Raw genomic sequence first — 7599 nt, 5'->3', positions numbered from 1 at the left:
TTATACCTTCCTCAAAGACAGGCTATGAGAATGGAGAATTTCCTCACTGTGGTATAAAAGTAGTTTTGTTTTTATTTTAATATCCTGAGATTAACACACTTAAAAAGGGGGTGGGTTGGAGCTTCCTGATGGCCTAGCATCCGTGTTGTCACTACTGTGGCTTGGGTTCAGTCTCTTGCCGGGGAGATTCTGCATGCCACAGTTGCAGCCAAAAAGAGGTGAGCTAGAGCAGCCAAGGTGGAGGGCCACTCATTTTCCTGCCAAGGCTGGACATGTTCTTCGGGGGGATGCAGGAAGGGGGCAGCATGGCCTCAGCCAGGGGTCACTCTCCATGCCCCAGGGGTGGTCCTGGCATTGTGGCAGAACAGGCACACTGCTAGCATTGCCTCTGCCAACACTGGGGCTGGCAGCAGTCTGTCCCTAATGGACCACTGAGCACTTGAGCCTTCTCTCTGTCTCCAAGGACTAACGCTGGGGTGGGCGGGGAGCCCTGGAGTCCAGGAATACTTGGCTGAGTTGGACCAGCTGAAGCAGATTCCCCTGGGGTGGGGGTGGGGATGGGGATGGGTGTAGGGTGGGGTTGACAGGAAGAGGAGGGCAGGGATGAAAAAGCCTAGCAAGGTCAAGGTGAAAGTTCTCCAGGGGTTGCCCTGGGGAAGGAGCATCTCTCCAGCAGAAAATCTTGGCAAATAGAATAATGGAGAAATTACAAACATGAAATCAGTATGCTAAAAAATAACTCTTAGTTTCTTCTAATATTTTAATTATAATTTAAAATGAGTTGTAAACAGCCACACTAGAGGAAACACTGAATTGCCTTTCCAATTTCTCTGTAGAAAATAATTATTACAAAATCTTTGTCACATCAAGAGGAATGGATAAGCAATGAGATCCTTCTGTATGGCACTGGGAACTGTATCTTGTCACTTATGAGGGAGCATGATGGAGGATAATGTGAGAAAAAGAATGTATATATATATATATACGTGTGACTGGGTCATTTTGCAGTACAGTAGGAAATTGACAGAACACTGTAAACCAGCTATGATGGAAAAAATAAAAATCATTAAAAAAAGAGGTAATCAAAGCGTATGCAAGAAAAGAAGGATTTTAGGATATGTTGATGAGTTTATAAAAGTAATATTAATACTGAGATTTTTCTACATTTTTAATGTTTGTGGTATTTGTTAGACCTTTAGAATGTGTAACATGTGGTGATGAATAGTTCTAAATAGACATTCAATCTTACAGTCACAATTGTGCATTCTTTTTCTTAAAGAGGGTTCCCAAATTGCATAAATTTCAGGCTCACAAAACCTGGAATGTTCTGAGTACAATATAAATTCCACATAAAAATCTAAGTCCAGAGTGTTACTGTCACTCATATCACGCCTGAGATATCGGGTAAGCAAGAGACTTGGTGGGCGGAGAGCTGTGAAAAGGAGGGTGAGGTGGTAGTGACAGCAGCCCTGGGGCGTGGAAGACGCTCACTCACAGCCAAGGTTAGGCGTCTAGATCTTACTCTAAGAGCAGCGGGGACCCGCCAGCAAGCTTTAAGGGCCGAAGCGTTGAAGTGTGTGAGCAGGGAGACCACTTAGCAGGAGAGAAATGGTGATGGTTTTTCAGGAAGTCCCCCGCCCGTGTCCACGGTCACCAGTAGAATCAGCCGGTGTGAGGGGCCAGAGGTTCCCTGCCCCCCGCCCCCCTCCTCCCCGAAATCCTTGCTCAGTTAGTTGATTCCTAGGTCTGCAGCCCGGGCTACAAAAACTCCTGGAGGCGGGGGTGGGGTGGCTCGGATCGCTTTCCATGAATCATTTGTTTGGGAAACCGAAGCCTGCTCAGGTTAAAAAGAGCCGTGAACTCCAGGTCAGGATCATATACTCCTGTCCCAACCATACGATTTCCCCCCCTTCCCCGCCCCAGGTTGTGTGGTGGTATTTAAAAAACAAACTATGTTCATTCAGTCACTGTCTCCTAGCAACCAAAAAAAAAAAAAAATCTATTTTCCGGATGTCTGTGAACACCAGTTCCTCCCGGCTGCTAAACCCAAGCCCGCCTCCTGCAGCACGAAGCACAGAGAGAACAAAAGCCCTGGAATAGACTCCGATTGTGAGGTTCTGAAAGGGGAATCTATTAACAGCACACAGGCTGAGAGAACTGTACCATAGATGCTGGGTGCAAAGCAGGAACCTGAAGGGAGGGTGCAAATGTTCTGGCAAGGCTCTCTATTCCTGTAGAACAGGGGGCTGTGACTTCTAGGGGGGGTAGTTTCTATGAAACAGCTAATGCCTCAGACAGCTGACATCTTTCCAGTAGCTCTTTTATCTGAATTTCCCAGCCAGACTCTTGTTTTTGTTAAAACGCTATAGACAGAAAAAAAGGGTGGCTGGCTGAATTCAAACCCAAGCTACACTGAGTCTGTGCAAATGGCCCTCTCTCAACCAAGCGTAACTACTTAATGTATCTAAGTCACTGAACTGGACAGCTGGCAGGGACCTCTCCAATCACTCAATGCTTGTTTCACAGAGGAGAAACACAGAGAAGCAAATTCACTTGTCCAAGGTAGTCTCACAGGGTCCCCTGACGTCCAGCCTAGTGGGAATGGAAGATGCTCATATTTTAAAAATCTTTGCATCTTCTGCCACATTGAATGGTAAGGGGGAGGGGAGATGGGTCTAAGAAGAAGTTGTCCCAACAACCAAGGACTCATATTTTACAATTTGAGTGGCTGAAATTCAGAGCTAGTTCAGACTTAGAAAAAAGAACCAGTTAAACCAAATGCTAAATCTTTACTTTTTAAAAAAGGAAGTACCCTCCCACCCCAGTCAAGGATTGAGGTAGGACAAATGTTCTACTACCAATTTTCTTTTTTAATTATTGAGTTAGAAGAATGATAACACATGCTAGCCTTTATGGAGTTGTGGAATGTTACGGTGAGAGGCTCTCTGGGCGTGCCAACCAGGCTCATCACATTTTAGGGGACTCCTGAGACTAGGGTGCAGAAGAGTTAGGAGGCTTGGCCATGGCCACACCGGTCAATGGCACGTGGACTTCACATTCTGGCATTGGCCTCTCCAGTCCAGTCTAAGTCACAGTCTTTTCCTCGTCTAAGCCACAAGGTAACCTTTCTGGTTTGCAGTATCTTTTCCCAATTGACTCTCCCGTAGAGAACAATTATTACTGTTATTTACAGTTAATCCATTCCCGATAGAATGTTGCAACTGCATTCCCTTTTCTACATCCCATCCAAAGCTTTAGCAGATGTAGCTGTAGTAATAAAAAACCAAAACAATTAAACGGATTAGATGAAGAATTTCTTTTAATCAATAGCATCCTGTTTCCTCTCTGATTATAGTTGGCGAGCTGAATAAGTAATGTTTATATGTTATAATTAAAAAAGAAGTTTCTAAAGTTTTTGTCTAACCATTTTAGAGTAGCGATCTAAAACCACATGCAAAATTTCCAAAGTGTAGAAGGAAATAAAATGAACAATCATGGACCTAGAATCCCAGAGTTGATTAAGTGTTAACAAATTTCTTACATGTGTATTAGTCAGGGTTCTCCAGAGAATCAGAACCAGTAGGGTGTGTATATATACATAGAGAGAAATTTAGTTTAAGGAATTGGCTTGTGTGATTGTGGTTGGCTTGGCCAGTCCAAAATCTGAGGGTGTAGGCTGGCCGGATGGAGACTCAAGAAAGAGTTGCAATTCAAGTCCAAAGGCAGTCTGCTGGCAGAATCCCTTCTTGCTCAGGATGGGTGTGTTCTTTTAAGGCTAACTAATTGGATGAGGCCCAGCCACATAACAGAGAGTAATCTGCTTTACTCAAATCACACTGATTTTTTTTTTCTTTTTATGGCCAAACCTGTGGCATGTGGAAGTTCTTGGGCCAGGGGTAGAATTGGAGCTGCAGCTGCTAGCCTATGCCACAGCCACAGCAATGCAGGATCTGAGCTCCAACCACCTACTACTCCACAAACTTGCAGCACTGCAACTTGCAGCAATGCTGGATCCTTAACACCCTGAGTGAGGCCAGGGATCAAACCCGCATCCTCAAAGACACTATGTTGGATTCTTTTTTTTTTTTAATATTTTATATAGCATAATAAAAAGAATAACTTAACTGGTAAGAATAACAAAAATAATACACCCTCTGAAAATAAGTAAAATATAAAATGCATAAATTGGTTAAAAAATAGTGTAACTATATAAATATGTCCTCACAATTTGTCACATCTTATTGATTCTTCAATATAGGCATTACACCATTCTAGGTGATGTGATAAACAAGACATTATAGACCTTACATTGTACCATGGAGAGAAATGGTTATTGATAATACAATTGTAGAACTGTATTATTTAATTGTACAGTTGTATTATTTAATTATAATTATCATAAATTCTTTGATGGAGAGGAAATCAGAATCAGATCTAAGAAGACTTCAGCATTCCAAGAATGATGTCAAATGACCCCCTTCATGGTGGATTATGCACTTATTTACTATGAGATATATTTCTTCTCCAGAGATTCCTTGTTTGTGTATCAATTGTAGATTTTTGGTTTGCAGTTATTCTGAAGTTTTGATATAAGAGTCTATATGTATATGAGGTTGTTTTAAGTTGTTGGTCTCTTAATTGCAAGTTCATCTCTAGTGTCCTGCATTTGTACCCACCTCTTCTCATGATTTCTGATTTTGGTGGTATAATTGTGCATGGATGATTTCATACCTTTACTGGTGAGCCTTGTCATTTGTGGAATTTTTGTTTCCTGTTGTGGCCTTTTCTTTTCTGCCTAGAGAAGTTCCTTTAGTATTTGTTGTACGGCTGGTTTAGGGTTGCTGAATTCTCTCAACTTTTGCTTATCTGTGAAGGTTTTGATTTCTCCTTCAAATCTGAATGAGAGCCTTGCTGGGTTGAGTAAGCTTGGTTGGAGGTTTTTTCCTTTCATCATGTTAAGTATATCATGCCACTCCCTTCTGGCCTGCAGAGCTTCAGCTGAAAAATCTGCCAATAACCTTATTGGGACTCCCTTGTATGTTATTTGTTTCTTTTCTCTAGCTGCTTTCAAGATTTCCTCTTTAATTTTGGTCAGTCTGAATAATATGTGTCTCGGTGTATTCCTCCTTGGGTTTATTTTATATGGTACTCATTGCGCTTCCTGGATTTGAGTGAGTGATTCCTTCCCCATGTGAGGGAAGTTTTCGGCTATCATTTCTTGAAATATTTTTTCTGTCCCCTTCTCTCTATCTTCTCCTTCTGGCACCCCTATAATACGGATGTTGTTGCATTTCATGTTGTCCCAGAGTTCTCTGAGACTCTCTTCATTTGTTTTCAATCTTTTTTCTCCTTTCTGTTCTGCATCCGTAATTTCCACTAATCTGTCCTCCACCTCGCTTATTCGTTCTTCTGCCTCCTGTATTCTGCTGTTAGCTGCTCTAGTGAATTTTTTATTTCAGTTATTGTATTTTGCATCTCCTCTTGTTTAAGTTTTATATCTTGTATCTCTTTGATCAGTGTTTCCTGTAAGTTATCCATCTTTGCCTCCAGTTTATTTCCAATGTCTTGCATCATCTTTAGCATCAACAATCTCAAATCTTTTTCCTGGAGGCTAAGAATCTCCTCATGGCTTAGCTGACTTTCTGGGGTTTTTCCTTTCTCCCTCATCTGAGTTATAGTTCTCTGTCTTTTCATTTTTATAGGTTTTTGGTGTGGTGACCTTTTGACAGATAGTAGAGTTGTAGCCTCTTTTACTTCTGATGGCTGCCCTCCTTGTGGCCGAAGTCAGTGTGGGGGCTTGCAGTAGGTTTCCTGATGGGGGGGTGATGCCTGCCCACTGGTAGGTGGAGCTGATTCTAATCCCTCTGGTGGGTGGGGCTTAGTCTCTGGATGGGATTAGAGGCAGCTGTGTGCCTGAGGGGTCTTTAGGGAGCCTGTTTACTGAGGGGGGGGGCTGTGATCCCACCTGGGTTGTTGTTTGCCCAGGGGCTTCTCAGCAGCTGGCTGACGGGTGGGGCCAGATTTTCCCAAAATGGCCACCTCCAGAGACAGGCAAGCTGCTGAATATCCTGGAGAGCTTTGCTTTCAATGTCTATCCCTCACAACAAGCTACATTCACCCCTGTTTTCCCAGGATGTCCTCCAAGAACTGCAGTCAGGTTTGACCCAGATTCCTATGAAGACTTTGCTTTGCCCTGGGACTCAGTGCACGTGAAAGTCTGTGTGCGCCTTTTAAGAATGGGGTCTCCGTTTCCCCTAGTCCCGTGGAGCTCCTGCACACAAGCCCCACTGACCTTCAATGCCAGATGCTCCAGGGGCTCTTTCTCCCAGTGCCAGGTCCCCGCATGTGAGGGTTTGATGTGGGGCTCAGAACTCTCACTCCTGTAGGTGAGTCTCTGTGAACCAGTTAGTTTCCAGTCTGTGGAGCTCCGTACCCAGGAGGTATGGAGTTGTTTATATTGCACAATCGCCCCTCCTACCTCTTGATGTGGCCTCCTCTTTTTCTTCTGGAGTAGGATATCTTTTTTAAGGTTGCCAGTCCTTTTGGGTGGAGATTGCTCAGTCTTTAGTTGTGAATTTTGTTGTTTTTAGGAGAGAATTTGAGCTCCAGTCCTTCCATTCCGCCATCTTACTATGTAGGATTCTTAACCCACTGAGCCTCAACGGGAACTCCAAGTCCACTGAGTTAAATATTAGTCTCATCCAAAAAACACCTTCACAAAACAACCAGAATAATGTTTGACCAAACATCTGGGCACAGTGGCCCAGCCAAGTTGACTTATAAAATTATCCATCACCGTTTGCTTTATATCTTTTTTTTTTAAAGAAATAATACATTGCAGACAGAGTTGATATACTTCTCCCTCATATATCACCCCATAGTGACGATTTTTAAAAATAAACTCCTTTTTGTGACTTCAGGCCCTGTTTGACCCCATCACCTGAATTTATTTCTAGTTCAATGTGGGGGTGAGAATTGAAGACCTGGCCTCACCTTTGCCATCACACATTCTTATCAGTACCTCCTGGCCATAAGAAGTTGATCATGGGGTTCTGCGGAAAATTCCATCATGAGCCATGAACCAGGTGGATTCCCTGGACGTCACTGTGTTGAAGGCACACAGAATTCAGACACATTCAGATCACAAACCATCCGTGTTTGGATGGTTCTGTCTAGATAGTCTCATCCACAATTACATGAGCCATGGCTGTTTTACTTGCTTTGTGTGTGTGTGTGACTTTTTAAGGCTGCACCTGTGGCATGCAGAGGTTCCCAGGCTAGGAGTCGAATTGGAGCTGCAGCTGCCGGTCTACACCACAGCCACAACATCTCAGGATCCAAGCCACATCTGTGACCCACATCACAGTTCATGGCAGCGCCAGATCCTTAACCCACTGAACAAGGCCAGGGATCGAACCTATGTCTTCACGGATACCAGTCAGATTTGTTTCTGTTTCCTACTTGTTCATTTATTGCAAGGATAAGTAAATGATGAATATCAGAAAAACTTGGGGAGCTCCCACTGTGATGGAGAAGGTTAAGGATCCAGCATTGCCAAAGTTGTGGCATAGGTCACAGTTGCGGCTCAGATTTGATCCC

This window comes from Phacochoerus africanus, chromosome 3 (assembly GCF_016906955.1).
Source record: "Phacochoerus africanus isolate WHEZ1 chromosome 3, ROS_Pafr_v1, whole genome shotgun sequence".
Classification (NCBI taxonomy): Eukaryota; Metazoa; Chordata; class Mammalia; order Artiodactyla; family Suidae; genus Phacochoerus; species Phacochoerus africanus.
Note: the sequence above shows the minus strand (reverse complement) of the source record.